At 35.9% G+C, this 22578-nt stretch overlaps 1 protein-coding gene across 2 annotated transcripts in view; it reads right to left on the reverse strand.

Annotated features, from left to right (window-relative positions):
- STRN (striatin) overlaps positions 1-22578 on the reverse strand; it is a 164028-nt gene that overhangs the window by 140111 nt on the left and 1339 nt on the right. The window lies entirely within an intron of this gene.

Consider the following 22578-nt stretch of genomic DNA (forward strand, 5'->3'; position numbering starts at 1 on the left):
AGAATACACAAAAGAAGTGTACAAGAAAGATCTTTAAATTATCAATAATCATGATACTGTGGTTATAGAACTACGGTCAGACATCCTGGAGAAGGAAGTCAAGTGGGTTAGGAAGCATTGGTAATAATAAGGCTGATAAATTTTAGATTTAGGGAACCAAAATGAGGTTAGGATTTCTGGTGGTCAGGGAGTTAAATAATAGGGTCTAGTGGCAGGTTCGGGGTTCAGGGAACCAAATGAAGAGATTTGGCTCCCCTGCAACCCCTTGGGATTTGGCACAAGGGTAGGGAGTTTTGAGGACTCCCTTCTGGCGGCACAGAGGTTCTCTGTAAAAGATTTTACAGATCCGAAAACTGAGATTGATAAAAGAGGTTTATTATGGGGATTGGGAAGTAAGATTAGAAATCCTGACAGAGAGGCATAAAGTCTGGTTAGGAAATAGGTGAGGATAAAGAGAGGATTGCTCTGGTAAGAATATTCCAGTGGACAGAGGCCCTTGGCATCCCAACTATGACATAGCATGGTATGTTTGGAACTTCTGCAAAGAGAGGGTTTAATTTGGCTCTTTTATAATGGGATCTTTGGCTATAAGCTGAAGGGGCTCGTGGGTGGAGTCCCAAGAAACTCCTAGCTGGGTTTTGACTTGGAGCTAGAATTTGAATTGAATTCAATTAGTTTCAGGACTGAGCCGACACCATCCAGATAACAAGGATGAAACTGTTTGTCCCTCAGGGAAGGGTCCCCCTCACTGAGGCAGAGTTGAAGGAGATTTTCTCCTTTAAGGATTTTTAGAGTTTCAGGGTACCCTCTTCAAGGCTAGTAGAGGTGATGTAATTCCAGCTCAGCTACTGAAAATTAAAAGATGATTAAAATTGTTAAAGTACTAGACTCAATATCCCTGCAAATTTAGAAAATACAACTGTGGCCAATGAATTGGAAAAGATCCGTTTACATGCCAGTCTTAAAAAGGGCAATGTCAGGGAATGTTCAAATTAGTGAGCAAATGCCCTCCTTTAATAAACTATTAAAATTATGCTTAAGATTCTGCAAGCTAGGGGTAAAATATTTTTTAGTCCTTTTTTCTAAATTCTTGCTTTATCTCTTCAAGGAATTTTGTGCCTAAGCTGTCCCTTTCTCTGATGCTTTGTAGATGTCTTAGAATTATTCTAATTCTGTGTCTTGCAGGACAACTCAGACTGAGTATCTGAAAGCTTTTGGTGCTCCTGAAGTGCCCTTTATGCAGGGCAGAGTCTGATTGCTGTCCCCTTTGTCTAACCCTCTGCCTTCCCTGACCTGAGTTTGTATCTGAGATATAGCAAATTGCTGTGGAACTTAGGCCCTATCAATCAGATAGGGAAAACCTGTTAGTTCAGTGACAGAATTGCAAAATTCCCTTAGCTGTATGATTCTTATATTGGTTTTTCCTCTGCAGGTCTTAGGCTTAGCTAGAAGCTGAAACTGAGACTCTGCTCCTGAGGTCTGACCTACATAGCTACTGTTTACTTCTAAACTTGTCCCTTTTCTGAATAAATTGTGGTATATGAATGTTATAGAATATTATTGTTCTGTAAGTAATGACCAGCAGGATGAATACAGAGAGGACTGGCGAGACTTACATGAACTGATGCTGAGTGAAATGAGCAGAACCAGATCATTATATACTTCAACAACAATACTATATGATAATCAATTCTGATGGACGCGGCTCTCTTCAACAATGAGATGAACCAAATCAGTTCCATTTGTTCAATAGTGAACAGAACCAGCTACACCCAGTGAAAGAACTCTGGGAAACAAGTGTGAACCACTACATAGCATTTTTAATCTCTCTATTTTTGTCCACCTGTATTTTTGTTTTCCTTCACAGACTTCATTACTTCAAAGTCCGATTCTTCTTGTGCAGCAAAATAACCATATGGACATGTATACATATATTGTATTTAACATATACTTTAACATGTACTAGTCTACCTGCCATATGCGAGAAGGGTTGGGGGGAAGGAGGAGAAAAATTGGAATAAAAGGTTTTGTAATTGTCAAAATAATAAATAAAAAATAATAAATAAATGAACTTGCCCCTTTTTAGTATACTGCTCAGAGCCTTCCACTGTTCCTAATATCTAGGAACAAATATCCCCTTCTCAGTTCACCTTGATTTCTAATCTAAAAGGTACTGGACAATAAAGCTATTACTTAGCATCTGTGTCCATTATGATAACAAGGTATAACTAGAGATGCTCCATATGGGTCTGGGACCTACACTTAAATTCATTGCATGGCATCTCTTTGCTTATTAGAGTGCTTGCTACTGCACAGATCTTGTCATTAGTAACCACAGACCTCTGTCTCCACCTCCTTATCTTGGCTGGAAAGTCAACTCTAAGATTTTATGTGGATTTCCCATCAGAATTCTGTCTGGTGCATTTTCTAGATCTCTTTGGGGAGAGAATTCACTGTGTTTACATTCTGCTATTCTACCATCTTGGCTCCACCATTCAAAATACCACATCTAATATTAGTTATATTTTTACTACCAGAAGGTATAAGAACTAAAAAGTAGTCAAATAGGCTCCAAGACTACCCTCTCAACCTTTCCTCTCTTCTTCCAGTACTTTTATCACCACCCCAAAGAATTTTTTACCTCCAAGGCTGCCTTCACTATTCCATTCAGAGCAAGCTTTGAGAAGTTGTTAATAGTTAACTAAGCAACATTTCAAAAGCATACTACTACTGACAACTATGAATTAATCAAAGTAAGTTTAATAAGAACTGTTTATTCCAATCTTATTAAGTTTCCTTTTAATGAATGTTTTATGGATGCTCAGAACCTAAATATCTCTTTTGGTCTCTGTAAGTAACACAATACCTGATGCATCTTGTATGCCTAAGAAATGCTTGCCAAGCCCTCTTTGTAGTGGCCAGAAACTGGAAATTGAGTGGATGCCTGTCAATGAGAGAATGGCTGAATAAATTGTGGTATATGAACATTATGGAATATTACTGTTCTGTAAGAAATGACCAGCAGGATTATTTCACAAAGGCCTGGACAGACATACATGAACTGATGTTGAATGAAATGACCAGGACTAGGAGATCATTATATACTTCAACAACACTCTATGGTGATCAATTCTGATGGACGTGGCCCTCTTCAACAATGAGATGAAATAAATCAGCTCCAATAGGACAGTATTGAATTGAACCAGTTACACCCAGCAAAAGAACTCAGGGAAATGAGTGTGAACCACTACACAGAATTCCCAATCCCTCTATTTTTGTCTGCCTGCATTTTTGTTTTCCTCCACAGGTTAATTGTATACAATTTCAAAGTCCGATTCTTTTTGTGCAGCAAAATAACTGTATGGACATGTATACATATATTGTATTTAACATATACTTTAACATGTATTGGTGGGGGAGGGGAAAAATTGGAATAAAAGGTTTTGCAACTGTCAATGCTGAAAAATTACTCATGCATATATCTTGTAAATAAAAAGCTTTTAAAAAAAAGAAAGAAATGCTTGCCAAGAACAAGGAAAACAATATATGCAATAACTACAACAGTGTAAATTGGAGGGAAAAAAAAAAAAAACATCAAAGCTAAATATTATGCAATTATACTTACCTTGCTGGGGGAGAAGAGTTGAGAAATATACCCTCCCTCTTTTCTTTGCAGAAGTGGAGAACTATGTTGAGGGAGGAGGGGAAGAAAATGTGTCCAAACTGAACCAATAGAGATAAATTAGTTCATTTTGTTGAACCGTTTTCCCTTTTTCTTTTTTAAATATTAAAAAGGAATAGCTCACTTAGTAGGGGAAGAATATATTTGGAAATGAAGGTAATTTAACCAAAAAATTGATAGAAAGAAAAAAAAATTACCAAATTAGATTCAGTATTTCAATATCCCAATAAATCTCTGGTTATCATTAGTATAGCTATGAGCAACAAGGTGGTTGAGTAAGGAAGATTCATCTTCCTAAGTTCAAATCTAGCCTCAGATAGCAGCTGTGTAACTCTGGCAAGTGAATTAATGCTGTTTTCCCTCCATTTCCCTCATTTATAAAATGAGTTGGAGAAAGAAATGGGAAACCACGCCAATATTTGTGCTAAGACTCAAATAGAGTCATGAAGAGTCAGATACAACTAAAAAATGACTGAATAACAACAAAGTACGAATATTCCTTCCTCAGGTGTAAATAATACAACCTATCCATACTCCTAATCCTATGTCAAATCTTATTTATAAATCTTTCTCTTTACTCCTTTATAGAAAAAGGATGTTTCTTACATGCAGAGACTTTCCTCTGGTTCTTTTAGTATTTTATGTAAACCAGTGTAGTATTGAATGGAATTATTCAAACATGACCATCTGGTCATCTTTAGCATCAGAAGTTAAGATTCAGATATGGAAAAGACCTTAAAGATCATCTAATCCAATCTAATCTCATTTTACAGATAAAAAAACTGAGACCTAGAGAAATTAAGAAATTTTTTCCAAGGTCACAAAGTTAGTATACAGCAAAAACTGGAATTCAAATGAAATCTCCAAATCCAAAGTTTTTTTTGGTTATATCAAAGTTCTTAACCTTTTTAGTATCATGGAGTCTTTTAGAAGTCTTGTGAAGCCAAATGACCTCTTCTTAGAAAAATAATGTTCTTAGATAATAGAAGGAATTGAAAAAATTTCAGTTAAATTTTAGTGAAAATAAAGATTTTTTCCCCTCCCATTCAAGTTCATGGACCCCCCGCATCCATCCAGAGGTCCCTGTACCCCCGGGTAAGAACTGCTATGCCAAATGATGATACTTTTCATATATACATTAAATACTTACATAACAATGGTATCATAGAAAGTACTCATAATCTTTCTACAATTTCCTTATATTTTAAGAAATGTATGTTGTAATGGGCTGAGGCTTGAGTTGATGCACTGAGGTCCCAAGCACATGAGGCTAAATAGTAATTGGACCATACTCTATTAATATATAAGCTTGGAGAAAGAATGGCCCCCGCCCACTCTTTGTGCAAGTCCTGATGTGTTGTATAGGAAATGATGATTTTGGAGGGTGGAGGCAGGGGAGTGGAAAAGGAAGGGGAAGGAAGGGGAGGAGATGGCTCAGTGGGTAGAGCATCAGCCCTGAAGTCAGGAGGACCTGAGTTCAAATCCAGCCTCAGACACTTAACAATTCCTGGTTGTGTGACTATGGGCAAGTCACTTACCCCCAACTGCCTCAGCAAAAAAGCAAAAAGAAGAAGTTCAGTACACTCAGCAGAACGAATTATATGCAATCATATAAGCTCTTACTTATTACCCAGGAGACATAAATATAATATCTGATTCAGCCTATTCAGTAGGTGTGGTACAAAGAATTGCCACAGCCCAAATAAAATTTGTAGCTTCTAATATATATCAGCTCTTTAAGGAACTTCAGGAGCAAGTGAGAAAACATCCAGGTAAGATTTATATCTTGCATGTCCATTCACATAGTGGACTTCCAGGCCCTATTTTTGATGGGAATTCAAAGGCAGATAGCCTTTCAACTGTTAGCCAGTACGCCTTTATTTCAGGAGGCCCAGGAATCCCATTCTAAATACCATCAGGCTGCTTGAGCTTTGCATTTACAATTTGGGATTACAAAAGAGGAAGCTAGGAGCATAGTAAAAAGCTGTACAGCTTGCCTTCCTTTCCACGCTCCTACACTGCCTCTAGGGAAGAACCCTTGTGGTTTGAGACCCAATGAAATCTGGCAAATGGATGTGACCCATTATAAATCTTTCGGTCGTCTATCTTTTATCCATGTTGTGGTAGACATCTTTTCAGGATTCACTTTTACCATACCAGCAGCAAAAGAGACAGCCCGAGTGGTCACTGAATTCCTCACACAAGCATTTGCCATTATGGGTATGCCACAAGCAATAAAAACAGACAATGGTCCTGCATACACCTCCAAACATTTTGCCCACTTTTGTGCACAGTATAAGATTTTACACACCACTGGCATACCCTTTAATCCTCAAGGACAGGCAATAGTAGAGAGGAGAAACAGAGACATTAAGATGCTGCTCCAAAAACAAAAGAAAGGGGGAGCCACAGGTAACCCTAGAGAACTACTAAATCTAGCACTTTATACTATTAACTTCTTGATTTTTGACAAAGATGCACTGGCTCGGGCAGACAGGTTTTATAACCCACCAGAAGGGCAGTGTCCAGTGCGAACAGCTCCACTCTCTTTAGATAATCGCCAGATGATGTGGAGAGACCCAGAAAGTGGTGAATGGAAGGGATCAGATAGGCTAACTGCTTGGGGGAGAGGGTTTGCTTGTATCTCTACAGGTGGAAAAGGAATCAGATGGGTGCCAACGAGCCGTATTCGCCTTGTCCATCGCAGAGAGATGGAGCAGACCCTTGAAACGAAGGAGAAGACCCAAGAAACATCAGGTGGTTCTGTTGCTGATTGTGCTCACCATTGAAAGAGCGTGGCAGTTATGGCGTTTGACTCATGGACATAGAAAATCATTGGACTTCAAAACCCTCAGAAATCATTGGATTCTCTGAGACATTAGATTGTTGTAGGATTTTAAATCCCTCAGGAATCATTGGATTCTTTGAGACATAAGATTTGAAAGCCCTCAGGAATCATTGGATTCTCTGAGACATTAGATTGTTGTAGGACTTTAAATCCCTTGGGAATCAAAGGATTCTTTGATATGTAAGACTTGAAAGCCCTCAGGAATCATTGCATTTTCTGAGAAATGATAAGACTGTTACAGGACTTCAAAATCTGCTGGAATCATTGGATTCCCTAAGACATAAAAAGACTTTTGCTGGACTTCAAAAACTTGGGGGGATCATTGGATTCCCTGATATGTGAAGCAATGGACAATAGATTGGTTTTGGACTACCTCTTGGCTGCTGAAGAAGGTGTATGTGTGACTGCTGTTTATATACTCTCCTTCTAGGACTTCTGGCAATCTTTTACAACACAATGTTGATTTATATTGTTTGTTATACTGTTACTTGGGTGTATAATTCATGTTTGTTACACCACATCAAGCCTGCACTGACTGTGGGGAGAGTCATCACTAATAGCCTCTGCATTGTTGCTATGTGCTTGTGTAATACTTCCCATGCTGATGGGTTTGTGCATAATAAGACCCTTCAGCCCAGAAACCTGCTAGTAAACCCCACTTCCCTTTGGTGCTTTTCTTCTGATGTCAGGGAGGGCGTGATTATCTCTTTTTTAGTGCTTTCACCTCCTGAGAAGTCAGGGGGATTGTGATCACCTGCTTTTCGGTGCTTTTACCTCCTTTCCTGAGAAGTCAGGGAGGGTGTGATCACCTCTCCTTGGGGGCTCTGACCTCCCTGAGGAGTCAGGAATGGCATGACCACCTGTGTTCTAAAACAAAAGAAAGCGGGATATGTAATGGGCTGAGACTTGAGTTGATGCACTGAGGTCCCAAGCACATGAGGCTAAATAGTAACTGGACCATACTCTATTAATATATAACTTTGGAGAAAGAATTGCCCCCGCCCACTCTTTGTGCAAGTCTTGATGTGTTGTATAGGAAATGACGATTTTGGTGGGTGGAGGCAGGGGAGTGGAAAAGGAAGGGGAAGGAGAGACTGCTAGCATTTTGCGATTGCGATTGCGATTGTGATGGCTTTTCAGCTCAGGTCTCTCTCTCTCTGCTAGCTGGCTTCCTGTCGCAGCTGCCCATATTGCTATCGCAATCTTTCTTGCCCATATTGCTATCGCAATCCTTATTCACCTCTTCACTTCATTAAAGATTGAAGATTTTTCCTTTAATCGGAATTCCGGCTGATTTTAAATATGCAGTCATTACAGTATGTAATAAATTAGATTGCTTCTATAATCTCATCCAGGACTCAGTGCCAAAATAAGTGATACAGACAGTAAGTATTACATTATTTAGAAAAAGGTAAGTCAGTGGTAGCTAGAAAAATTAATAGGAATAAGGCTTTAGGCAGGATGGCAATTAAATTCTCATTCATTTTTGGTCCTTATTTTTCCTCCAGGGTTCATATAAAAACATATTTCATTTCTTCTCCAAGTATTGTCTCCTCCCTTTTCTACCCCAATCACAAACATAGCTGATATGCCCTTTCTTCCATCTCTCAGAACAAACTTGAATTCTCAGTCAGCAGCAAGGGTACATTTCGGGGCAAAGAGAAGTGAAGCAATAATTACTAGCAGATGGATCCCTTAAATTGGTTCTTGGCTCCTAACATAAGATAAAAATTATACAATCACATTTAATTTGGCTACAGAAATATGTCATAACTAAGAGCTTTTTAATTTAAAATAGGGTGTCTCAAAAGTCTTAATAAGTTAAAACTACACTAAGACTGGGAGATACTGCAATTTCTCTTAAAGGCTAATTAAATGTTATGGGTACTACATTTTTTAAGTTGATAAATTTTTCTGTCAAACTGACAAACAAGGTAAAAAGTTATAAATAATAGTTTTCAATTCAACCTTTAATTATCCAAGGTTCAAGCTTAGAATCAACTAATACACTTTTGGCTTAAAAACAAAACAAAATAAAACAAAAAACAAAACCATAGGGGACACTAAAGAGATAAACAGATAAACAAGAAGCATTGGTTAGATTTTAATAAAGCCTTTAATGGCTAGTATCCATAAAGTGTTTTTAGATTAGCAAAGATATTTACAAATGTTATTTAATTTTATCCTCACAAATACCCTGAGGTGGTAGGGGAAAGTAATGTATTTTATCAATTTTACAGATGAGGAAATTGAGTTTGAGAAATGAAGTTATTTGCCCAAGGCATATAGCTAATACTGACTAGAGCAGCACTTGAAACCAGGTCTTCATGACTCCAAGGACAATACTCTATCCCTTGGCTATCTCTGCCAAGTTATATATTAAAAGTTCTTAAAAACACACACATACACACACACACACACACACACACACACACACACACATTCAAAAGCCGATGAATTTGATGGCACTGTTTCCCCAGGGATACACAACTGAATTACTAGAAAATAAAAAGTGACTCCTTTCTTCTGCAAAATGTGGGGTTTAAAAATAGATGACTTCTAAGATTTTTGATGCTTTAAAATTACATATTCTATCCTATAAAAGACTATCTCTGGAAGAAGCAGCATAATAATGGGGTCCTTTCAGGGGACTGGTCTTAATTGCATTTTTTTTTCCTAAATGACCTACAAAAGGGAAAAACATTGAAAACATTGATCTGCAAATGACTAATCTTTTCTGAGTATTAAAATGTCAAACAGGCAAGAGTAAACTATATGATCAAAATACAAAGCTGTTGAGTGAACAGAAAATATGTAAATGAATGTTAACATTTGCCTACTTCATAAGTTTGAAAAACTTAATACATAAACTTCACAGATTATTGATCTTAAGTTATTCAAGAAGCTTCAGGGACTCTCAATCACCTTTAAAATAAAATTAAAACTCCTCTATTTAGCATTTAAAATTCTACTTAAAATAACTCCACCCTACTTTTCAAGCCTATTGTATATTATTTTCTCCACTTTACACATACATGACTTTCATCTCATACATCATAGCCTAGAATTCCCTCTCTCTTCACCTTCACCTAATGATTCTTTCAGAACTCAACTCAAGTTATCCCCTACTACAAGAAGCCCTTCTTTTTTTCCCCAATTATTAGTAACACCACTCATATTAAACTTATAAATATTATACACTGACTTATGGATATGTTGTTGCTTCCCAATAAAAGTTCCTTGAAATGAAAATTTCATTTTTTAAATACCTACAAGTCCTCAAATATAAACTGGTACACAGATACTAAAAATAAATAAATGGAGATGACTTATATTTAGGGTAAACTAATCCTCACATAAATGTTTGTGGACAAAGGGACTGATAACATGCCAAGTATCATTAAGAGTATATATAATAAAAAGTGAAAAAAACTTATCCCACACTTGTACACATAAAAAGTAAAGCACAGTTCTTCTCATCACCAATCCTCAAGCTCAATACAATCAGAAAAGAGTAATTAAAATGATTAACAGAGTAAAGAATATTCTATACAAAAAGTCTGGATTAAATTCTATAAAGGCACAGAAAAGATGTTCATAATCTGGGGTCAGTGAACTTATTTTCCTTTCTTTTTAAAAAAAAATCTAATATATGTATACATATTTATAGTTATCTTGCTATACAAGAAAAATCGGATCTAGAAAGAAAGAAAAAAAAATATGAGAAGGAAAAGCAAACAATAACAGAAAGAGTTGAAATGCTATGTTATGGTCTATACTCATTTTCCATAGTTCTTTCTCTGGGTGTAGCTGATTATCTTCATTACTGAATAATTGGAACTGGTTTGAGTCATCTCATTGTTGAAGAGAGGCACGTCCATCAGAATTATTTATCATATAGTCTTGTTGTTGCCATGTATAATGATCTCCTGGTTCTGCACATTTCACTTAGCATCAGTTCACGTAAGTCTCTTTAGGTCTTTCTGAAATCATCCTGCTGGTCATTTCTTACAGAACAATAATATTCCATAACATTCATATACCACAATTTATTTAGCCATTCTCCAATTGATGGGCAGCCATTCAATTTCCAGTTTCTAATCATTACAAAAAGGACTGCAACAAACATTTTTGTACATGTGGGTCCCTTTCCCTCCTTTAAGATCTCTTTGGGATATAAGCCCAGTAGAAACACTGCTGGGTCAAAGGGTATGCACAGTTTGATAACTTTTTGAGCATAGTTCCAAAGTGCTCTTCAGAATGTCTGGATGTAGTCATAATTCCACCAACAATGTATCAGTGTCCCAGTTTTCTCACATCCCCTCCAACATTCATCATAGTCTTTTCCTGTCTCTTAGCCAATCTGAAATGAGTGTAGTGGTATCTCAGAGTTATCTTAATTTGCATTTCTCTGATCAATAGTGATTTAGAGCACCTTTTCATGTGACTAGAAAGTTTCAATTTCTTCATCTAAAAATTGTCTGAGTGAATTTATTTTCGTTAATATTTTAGTAACTACATTTCAACAAAATTGGTTTCCTTTGCAATCCTGTCTATTATTTTATGCACTTAAACATTATTTTGAATATCCATCAGTTGGGCAATGGTTGAATAAATTATGGTATATGTATGTAATGGAATATTATTGTTCTATAAGAAATGATAAGCAGTTATTTCAGAAAAGCCTGGAAGGACTTACATGAATTGATGCAGAGTCAAGGGAGCAGAACTAGGAGAATACTGCATATGGCAACAAGAAGATTATATGATGATCAACTGTGATGGACTTGGCTTTTTTCAACAATTTATGGCAATTCCAATAGACGATGAAAAGTGCCATCCATAGCCAGAGAGATAACTATGGAGACTGAAGGTGGACCAAAGCATAGTATTTTCACCTTCTTGTGCTTTTTTTCCTCATGGGTTTTTTCCCCCTTTTGATTAGATGGATTTTTCTCACACAGCATGACAAATATGGAAATGTATTTAGAAGAATTGTACATGTTTTAGCTATATCAAATTGCTTGCTACCTTAAGGAGGAGACAGGGAGAAAGTAAAAAGAAAATTCTGGAACACAAGATTTTGCAAATGTGAATGTTGAAGAGGTAGTTACCTCTGCATGTATTTGGAAAAATAAAATACTAATGAAAAAAATTACTTTGAGAATAGCTACAGAGGATTCACCAGAATGCTAAAGGGATCCAAGACACAAAAAAAGAGTGAAGAAGCCCTGCTACAGAGAGAATAGAAGTTCAGCTTGTACAAGTTATAAAAGTGTCTATGAACTTATTTGTTTATCAAAGTCTAGACTATCAGAATTTCATTCCCTTATATTTAACTAGAGTTATTCCAATAAACAAGGAGTTTTATTTTAATGCAAGTAGTTTATAAAACTTGTTACATAAGGAGAGAAGTTGAAAATTGATACTTTCATAAAAGGATTAAATAAATTCATAAAAGATAATTACAGGAAACTAGAGCTATCTGAGGCATGGCATGCCCATGCCTCCACCTTGGTTCTTGTCCTCAGTGGGGAGATTGCTATTTCAGAAGGGGTTTCAGCCATACTCATCTTCACTCTCACTTCTTTGTCAATTCACTCCATTCCCCTTGTAGATATCTCCTCCTCACCATACTTTGTCCAATTCCCCTTTATGTCTATTAGAACATAAGCTCCTCAAAAGTACCATGTTATTTGTTTGTATTCCTATCTCCAGAGCAAAGTGCTTAATATATGCTTTAGCGCTCTCTCTTTCTCTACATGCCTTTTGAGATAAACACAGATTTTTACCAATAAACATGATCTTTTATATTTAGGCTAACCTAGAAAAAGCCAAAATGAAATATTATGTTGTTAATAAAATGTCCCTAAATGATTGTACTTTTCCTGGAGCATAAAGAGCTTAAGAATGTGAACAAAATTTAGTAGCACGCTATTTATTTCCTGTACCTGTTAGCTAATATTCTGAAGAGAACAGAAGCATACTGATTCATAATGATTTTTCCACACACATGTCCTTGGCACTACTGGGTGAGTACCAAAAAAATCTAGGGTATTCTGTAGATGCTCTAAGTATTGAAGGATAAGATACAAATGAACAATGAATGCTATAAAAGTGTTTGGGGCAGAATGCTAAGGACTGGAAAGACAGTATATGAATGAAGATGCATTTATTGGCATCAAGCTTTAAGAAATAAAGTACTTCTCTGATGGATAATATTTCATATTAACATTTTGGCTTCCCTGAAGACTATTTATTTTAGGCACAAGGCATCTATGGAGCTCTGGCTTATTAACATATTTTTCAAACTCTCATTCAAAATCCACCATTCATGAACCTCTTTAAATATATGCACATAACCACACTTAGGTTTCATTCCCTCTTCAATCTTATTCTCTATATTCTTAGATTCTAAGAAATTTAAAGAAATAATCATTCTGATTTTTCTGCATTATATTTATGCTGTCTTCTAAACTAAATTAAAACATGTTAATTAAGAGATACCAGGTCACCTTTCTGCGCCTAAGGAATTTCATCACAATATCTGGTTAAGACACACTTATTCAAAACTAAAGGCTTCTTTTTACAGATGAACAAAGTGAGGGGTAAAAAATGTGTGGTGATTTTCCTCAGTCACAGTCATAGCAAAGTTGAAATGAGAAATCAGATTTTCTTAATCCAAATCTGATAGTTTTTGTATTATAGCAAATTCATGTTATACTATTACAACAACTTGAGAAATATGGCGTATTTAATGCTATCACTTGCTAAAAGCAGCAGGCAAACCAACTTTGATGCATCTAGACATGTTTGACTGCCACTGTATCTGCAGAGGGGAGGCATATAAAATGTAATGGAAGGAAAAAGGTTTCCTAATTATCAGAGCCTTCTCTTGTCCAGTTGGTGGATGGAGAAAGTATCTTAGATTGTATGTGCTCGATTACTTTGAGATTTAAAGAGATCTTTCCTCATGCCCTCCTTGACTCTCAAATTCTAAGTCTTTACCCAAAATTGGAAATCAATGCTCTATAAAAACAGAGCTTCTTAATCTTCTTCCACTAGCAATTCTGAGCAAATAAATATGATAGATATACAAATCAAAAGTTTACTAATAACATCATAAATTTATTTTAAAGCAATTCTTTGTATACATATAATTTTACCATTTATTAAAGATGAAAGCAAATTTGCATACTAATGAGATGGATGTGCTTAGGTTTTTTTATATAAAAAATTAAATCTTGTCAATTCTGATAGACCTGGCTCTTTTCAACAATGAGATGAATCAAATCAGTTCCAATTGTTCAATAATGAAGAGAACCAGCTACACCTAGTGAAAGAACTGTGGGAAATGAGTATAGACCACAACATAACATTTCTACTCCTGGTTTTTGTTCATTTACATTTTTGTTTTCCTTCTCAGGTTATTTTTACCCTATTCCTAAATCCGATCTTTCTTGTGCTGCAAGATAACTGTATAAATATGTATACATATATTTAATATGTACTTTAACATATTTACCATGTGTTGGTCTACTTGCCACCTAGGGGAGGAAAGAGGGAGAAAGGGAAAAGTTGGAACAGAAGGTTTTGCAAGGGTCAATGCTGAAAAATTACCCATACATATGTCTTGTAAATAAAAAGCTATTTTTAAAAAAAGCATTAAATCTTGTGAGCAGACTGATTTCAAAAAAGCCTATAAAGACTTGCATGAACTGATGCTAAGTAGAGTAGAACCAAGAGAACACTGTACACAACAAGATTACATGATGATCAATTGGCTCTCTTCAACAATGAAGAGATTCGAGGCAATTCCAACAGACTTGTGATAGTCATCTACCTGCATCCAGAAGAGAAGTATGGAGACTAAATGTGGATCAAAACATAATATTTTCATCTTTTTTGTTATTCTAATTACTTTTTTCTTTCTCTTTTTTTTCCTTTTGATCTGATTTTTCTTCTGCAACATTATAATGTGGAAATATATATATTTATTATTATAGCTTTTTTTATTTACAAAACATATGCATGGGTAATTTTTCAACACTGACCCTTGCAAAACCTTTTGTTCCAAATTTTCCCCTTCTCCCCATTCCCTCCCCTAGATAGCAGGTAGTGCAATACATGTTAAATGTTAAAATATGTTAAATCCAATATATGTATGTATGTATGTATATATATATATATTTACATATTTATATAGTTATCTTGATGCACAAGAAAAAGTGGATCTAGAAAGAAAAAAAAGATCTGAGAAGGAAAACAAAAATGCAAGCAAACAATAACAGAAAGAGTGAAAATGCTATGTTGTGGTCCACACTCATTTTGTGGAAATATATTTAGAAGGGTAGCTAGGTGGCGCAATGGACAGAGCACTAGCTCTGAATTCAGGAAGACTTGAGTTCAAATTTGACCTCTGACACTTAACATTTTCTAGCTGTGAGACCCTGGGCAAGTCACTTAATCCCAATTGCCTCAGCAAAAAAAAAAAAAAAAAAAAAAAAATGAAATATATTTATAAGAATTGCACAAGTTTAACCTATATTGGATTACTTTCTATCTTAGGGGAGGGGAGAAAAGAGGGGAAAAAATTTGAAACATAAGGTGCAAGGGTGAATGTTGAAAATTATCATTGCATGTATTTTGAAAACAAAAAGCTTTTTATAAAGAATTAAATCTTGTTTCAGAAAGGCCTGGAGAGGCTTACACGAACTGATGCTGAGTGAAACGAGCAGGGCCAGGAGATCATTATATACTTCAACAACAATACTATATGATGACTAATTCTGATGGACCTGGCCATCCTGTGCAATGAGATGAACCAAATCAGTTTCAATGGAGCAGTAATAAACTGAACTAGCTACGCCCAGTGAAAGAATTTGGGAGATGACTAAGAACCATTACACTGAATTCCCAATCCCTATATTTTTGCACACCTGCATTTTTGAATTCCTTCACAGGCTAATCATACAATATTACAGAGTCCGATTCTTTTTGTACAGCAAAATAATGGTTTGGTCATGTATACTTATTGTGTATCTAATTTATATTTTAATATATTTAACATCTACTGGTGATCCTGCCATCTGGAGGAAGGGATGGGGGGAAGGAGGGGAAAAATTGAAACAAGAGGTTTGGCGATTGTCAATGCTATAAAGTTACCCATACATATAACCTATAAATAAAAGGCTATTAAAATAAAAAATATTTTTAAAAAAGAATTAAAAATTGGCAGAAAATTTGATACTGTTGCCAAATTTTTGCACCCCCTCCCCCCTCCCTTCCTCTTACCCCCCATTCAGTTATGTGACCCCAAATGGTTTAAAAAGCTTCACTCTATGACAAAAGACTGCTTCTGTCCATATTCTTTCCTTTAATTTATATGATACAACTGGTTCCTAAATTAAGGAGCTGTTCCTACAATTTTGGAGAACAAGGTTAAAAGATGTGCCCAGCACCACAAGTACCTAACAAAATTTCTACAGGTAGAAATCCAATTCAACAAGTATTTATTAAGTTCCTATTAACTGTCTGACTTTGTCTTGGTATTAAGAACAGAAAGAACAACAACAAGAAAAAAAATTGCTTAAGAAGCTCATAGAGGAGACAGGGAAACCTGGGGAAAATAATATATACATAGAACTAGCACAACACAAAGCAAACAATTAATAAATGCTCTATCTATTTTCAAAGATAAACAAATGCAATTAGTTTTGAGGAGAGAGGATCAAAAAAAGGCTCTTAATGGAGTCACTCCAGGTGACTTATGAATGAAGCTACTGGTTTTAAGGCAATCATGTCAACCTCAAAGAAGATCACCAAACAGACATAAGAATTTCTGTGGGCTGCATACTTAGTTTTAAAATGTAACATTAATTATGTTTTAATATATTTTTATTTATTTTGTTAAATACTTCCCAATTACATTTTAATTATACTGCAACTGCATAAGGGAGTGTAATAGGCAGTATGGGGTATTTGACAGCTTTGGTTTTAAGGAAAAGAGATGAAAAGGAAGTTTTCCAAACAATGGGACCAGAGCCTGTGCAAAGGTGCAGAGTCTGAAAGTGAATTGTCATGTCTGGGGGAAAAATACAGCAGGGTAAATAAGGAAGGGTAAAGTACAATCAACCAGGAAAGATAAACTGGACCTAGATTGTGAAGGATATTAAATGTTAACAGAAGAATGTTAACTAACTACAGTTAATAGCAAAAACAAGCCACTGAAGCTTATTGAGCAGAGGAATGACATGGTCAGAGGTTATTTGTGTTTTAGGTTCAACAGGCTCATCAATGTTGAGTTGGGCAAGATCGAAGGGACTACCTAATCCAAAGCCCTCTTTTGATAAATAAGCAAAACTGAAGTGCAAGGAGACAAAATTGTTTGTTCAATGTCACACAGGCAATAAGCATCCAAAGTCCATGCTATATACCCTGAGCCATGTTTCTGCTCCAATTAAGACTTTGGGGAGAATTTTGATCTTATCTTCCCCATCAAATTCAGTTATTCTGCAAACCAAAAGTAGCCAGAAGTTCGTGAATAACTAAAATAGAAGAAAAAAAATAATAAAGACAATTTCAGCATAGCATACTCTACTCCCTAAGGCTGCATGAAGAAGGAAGGAATATGATGGCACTTTGCACCTGGTAGATTCAACAGCTAATTCAGCACTTCTACTTTGCCATGGCAACTTGAAAAAGGAAGATAGACAGATTCCAAAAAAAACAATTAGCCTTAATCTGAAAGTTTTTTTTTTTTTTTTTTTTTTTTACTACTTTGGAGAATGACTTCTAAGAAAGTAAAAGCTTAAAAATAAAAGATACCAAATGACCTCAATACCATAACATATAGGTGTTTTCCAATGTTTTTCAAAGGAAAAATCCAAAACATTATAAATACAAGATGAAAATTTTATAGATTTTTAAAGAATGATATAGCTTACACTTAATTATACATGATAATAGAAAAACTAGTTATATATTCAGTCCCTTATATAGCTTGATGGCACATATAATTTTTAAAAACATTTATTTTACTAAGAATAATATCAAAATTGACTTTTATTGTTTAACTGAAACCAGTGGACTCTAGAATATAAACCAAGACGAAGGGTCTCAACCTAAATTTTAAATTTGTTATAGATAATCCACAAGATTGATCTATGCTCAGAGCATACTTGTTTTCAAGTATGATTACAGGTAAACCAGGAAAGAAAAGTAGTATTAGATAATCAGTTGATTTCTACTCCAAACTACCTTGTTTATATTGATGCAATCACCATCCTTCCAGTGACCCAAGTTGGAAAATGTTGTTTGTCTTTCCTCTTTCTTAACTCCTATATCTAATTAGTTACTTAGCTGTTGATTCTACTTTACCACATCTCTCTTATTCTGATAAGAACATAGATTTAGAAAGCCTAACACCCTTTTTACAAATGAGTACAAATGAGGTGCATAGATTTCTTTAAATGACTTGCCCAGTCACACAGCTAGTTAAGCATCTGAGCTAAGACATCAACTGTTCCTTAGGACTTCCTAGAATAAAATATAAACTCTTCATCTGCGTATTTAAAAGTCCAATACAATCCAGCTCCTAACTACCTTGTCAGTCTTTCACATTACCATCTTAATCCCTTTATATACTCTCCGTGTCAAAATAGCACAATACACATTCATAACACATGACATTTTACCTCCCACTTCCATGCCTTTGCATAAGTAGTCCGCCATGATTAGAATGCATTTTCTCTCTCCCCTCAGCATCATCTCTTACAATCTGAAGCTTCCTTCAAAGCACAGTTCAAATGTCACTTCCTATATCATACTTTTACTTTTTCATCCAACTGTAAGCACTCTCCCTTTGAAAGAATTTTGTATTTATAAAGGCAATATGGGATAATGGGTAGAAATCTTACCACACCAATGAAACCATAATACCAGACCAAAAAAATTAAACCTCACTTCTGTATGTATACTCTGATTTCCAACTCATCTTCCATTCTCCAATGAAAATATAAGCTCCTTAAAGGCAAGAAGCTTCATTATTAGAGGTCAGGCCAGGTGTCTTCTGTTTGCACAGGGAATCTTGCACTTCCTGCTGCTGCTTTACAGCCAGACTCCTCAAGTGAGAAGTCCTCAGACCATGTGCTAGCACCTGTGCCTTCCATCATCTCCTGCTTAGCACAATATGTTCCCTGAGGAAAGCCTGCTAAGAGTCAAGCCACCCCAAAGCAACCATTTCTATCTGTACCAGCTCAAGTCATCTTACTGCTTGCCACCTTCTGCCAACAGAGCAATTTCCCAATTTGGATATAAAGAGTCCTCAATGTAAAGATGAATAACCTCTTCCCTTTGACTTCAGGCTTTCCATTTCCTGTACCTGTCCTTTGAAGATAGAAGACTGGGCTCCCTCCATTCAAAGATGAACATTCTCCCCCTTCTACTATCACTCAGTAAGCTCTTTTTTTTTGAGGTTCATGCTACTTATTTCTATCACCCTCAAAATGTGAATCACTATTGTTTGCACACAGGTCACTCCCTTTCCTTTCTCAATAAATTAAATGTTTGGCTTGCAATTTTTCTTTTCTCCCCAACTCTTGTCCTCACATTAGGGAACTTCAATATAGATATAGATAGGTAAGTAGGTAGAGAGATAAGATAGTGATTCTATTCCAAAAACTCTAACCAGTATCTCCCAAGAACTATTCCTTGATCCTAATAAAAGCTATACAAAAAAGATGGTCATATTCTGGATATTCCATCACCTACAAATGTACCATCTCTATGTTCATCTCTGAAATCCCTTTATTCAATCATAATCTTTAGGCTTATGTGTCTCCTTTTTACTTCCCTTATATAATCCTACTCTTCATCCTCATCATAACCCCTCATTTCTCTCCTAAGGCCATCTCCCCTGCACTAGACATTCTCTTCTCTTCTACCCATCTTGACTCCTTGGTAAACCAACTCAACTCTTCACTTTCCTCTCTTCTTTAACTCTAACCCCCTTATTATATTGCAGATTATGCCCAGCAAAAGCTTCAGCTGAGGACCACTTTCGGATTTGTTGCCTTCACACCTACACATGTTTTTGAATTAAAAAGGAGAAAAATCATATCACCATTTTGACTGGGTCTAATACATATTTATGCTACATAACCTCCAAACAAGCCCTTACTGTTTGCTGAGCAATTCCACTATACTTCCCTAATCAACCCACAATCATATTCTGCTACAAAGACTTCTTAACTTTTTCATCCCCCCTCAAATCTTCCATGATTCCTCTTTCCCTACTTTCAGATGAGAACTTTGTCTCATATTTTATTTTAAAAATTGAGTGTATTAACCATGATCTCTTTTCTCTCCTCTTTCTCATCTCTAACATTCTGATGCCTTTTATGATTATCTCCTTCACTTATATCACATGATATACTCGACTCACTCTTTACCAAATTTAACTTCTCTGAACCTAACTCCTCCAACAGATTGTCTATTCCCTTTCTCATGCCTCTTTCACTTATTTTCAATCTCTCCTCTTCTACCGGTTCTTTTTCTTCTGCTTTACGAACCTGTCCATGACTCCCCTACCCTGAAAAAAAAAGGCAAACCTCATCTGACCTTTCCAGCCTTACTAATTATCTTCTTTTCTGTGCTTTGTAACTAAAATGTTCAAAAAGCCATCCACAATGTGCTTCCACTTTCTCTCTTTTCACTCATTTAACTTCTTACAATCTAAGTTCTAACCATATTATCCCATCAAAACTACAATGCCCAGTTTGACATTTAAAGCCCTTCACCATCTAGTCCCTTTCTGCCTTTTCAGTCTTCTTATACCCTACTTCCCAACAAAAACTCTTCAATCTTATAACACTGGCCTTCTGGCTGTTCACTCAATGAAACACTTCTCTCAGCTGTGGCACTCTCTCCCTGGCTATTCCTGTCCCTAGAATACTTTCTTTCGTCCACTTTAATTACTAACCTCCCTAACCTCCAAGTTTCAACTAAAATTCCATGTTCTTCAAGAGTAAGCACACCCCTTAATTCCAGTGCTTACCTCCCCCCCCCCTTTTTTTTTTTTAACAATTTTCTATTTATTCTGCAATACAGCTTGCTTCATATATATGTTTACATGCTTTCTTCCTCTTTAGATTGTAAGCTCTCTGGAAGAAGGGACTGTCTTCTGCCTCTTTGCATCCCCAGTACTTAGCACATTGCTCAGCATAAAGGAGGCACTTAATGTTTACTGAATTATGTTATTGAATCTTCTGTACCAAGCATTTACCTAAAATGTTTTTCCTTGTTCAGGCTCATCTGATTCTTTGTGATCTTGTGGACCAACTATTTATGTGGGGCTTTTTGTTTTTGTTTTCTACAAACATATTGTAGTAGTTTTACATTTATTTCTCCAGTTTTTGGGTAGGGATTAAGTGACTTGACCAGGTCACCCAAGTAGTGTCCCAGGCAGGATTTGAACTCAGGTCTTCCTGACTATCCACTGTACCACCTAACTGCCCTATCTGAAACACTGTAGGCTTTTAATATATATTTTTAAATTAAATTAGTGTTTACAAAATATATCTCTTTATGCTTTTTTATCCAACAAATGCAAATTTTGAGATTTTTATTAACAAATATTAATTACAAAGAATTATGAAGATCAAGTCCTCAAACTAGAAACTAAAATCTAATAAGATAAATCTTGTGCTTTTTCCCCCTCCCCAATTTCTATAAAGATAAACAAACCCTTTTCAAAACTTAGAAAACCTAGAAATGCATAGATTCTTTTAAATATTATTTGCCACAGAACATGATATGGCAAATTCAAAATCCCTGTTACCGGGGAGGCTGAAGCTGTTGGATTTTTAGAGCATGGGAACACTTGAGTTGCAATATGGCTACCCAATCAGGTATCCATACTAATTGCAGAACCAAAAGGGAAGCTCTTTGGAGCAGGGGACCACTAAGCCATTTAAAATGGAATTAACCAAGGCTGGAAACAAAGCAGATAAAAGGTTCTACTCAATTCATTCAGTAGGAGGGATCTAGCCAATGAGTGGCTACTATCCTTCTAAAGGGTGGGGGAGGGGAGGAATAAGAAAAGTAGGGAGATTATCTCCAAAAAAAGTCATATCAAAAGGTGAAAGGATTAACACTGAATAATCAATAAGCTAGCTCAATTACTTCCAACTAAAGTGCAAATATCTAAACAGAAGTTACAGAGTTAAGTGATCACATAGCTTTAACAACCATCAGGTGGGTCGGGGAATGAGATATTATTTAGAAGCAGCGATGGGGAGCACTTCAACTATTACTTATAATGGAGATCACCAAGGAAAAGTTGTCTTGAAAGAAACATGAAACGGTTATAGTTGGCGATTCCTTAGATAATTCAATAAACAAGCACTTATAAATCATCTATGTGTCAGGATGGCCTAGAAGCTACTAAGTCAAAAAATGAGACAGGCTGTATGCATTCAAGGAACTTATTATCAAGGAAATAACTTGTATATGTTGGATCATAGATTTAGAGCTGTAAGAGAAGACAGATCATTTAATCTCCACACACCCCATTTTCAAGTTGAATAAATAAAGCTCAGAGAAGTCGTGACTTGCCCATAACAAGACAGGAAATAAGAGAGACAGGATTCGAACAGAGGTCTGGTGCCCTCAAAACATGTCCTGTTTCCCCTGTACTAATGTGCTTTTCCCACGTAAGCAAATACACTATCTTCAAGGAATCACAGACTAAGACACAGCAGGCATAAAGAGGACCAAATCGCATTTTCTTCAACAGGCCTTTCTCATTCCCCTGCTACCTTTATTCCTGCCTTCTCTGGAGTTATTTTATCTTTTCTATAATTATTAGTATATTTTTCTCCTATTAAAATGAGCTGAGAGCAAGAATCTTTTTTTCTCCTCTTTATATCTAAAATACAGTCCCCAATTCCTGACTCGACCACTTATAGTTATTAAAGCTCTTTCTAAAATCTCAGAACTTAAGACACAATAAAGAAATTCACCATGTGAAAAGCCTGTAAACACTTAA

Source organism: Antechinus flavipes, chromosome 2 (genome assembly GCF_016432865.1).
Source record: "Antechinus flavipes isolate AdamAnt ecotype Samford, QLD, Australia chromosome 2, AdamAnt_v2, whole genome shotgun sequence".
Lineage (NCBI taxonomy): Eukaryota > Metazoa > Chordata > Mammalia > Dasyuromorphia > Dasyuridae > Antechinus > Antechinus flavipes.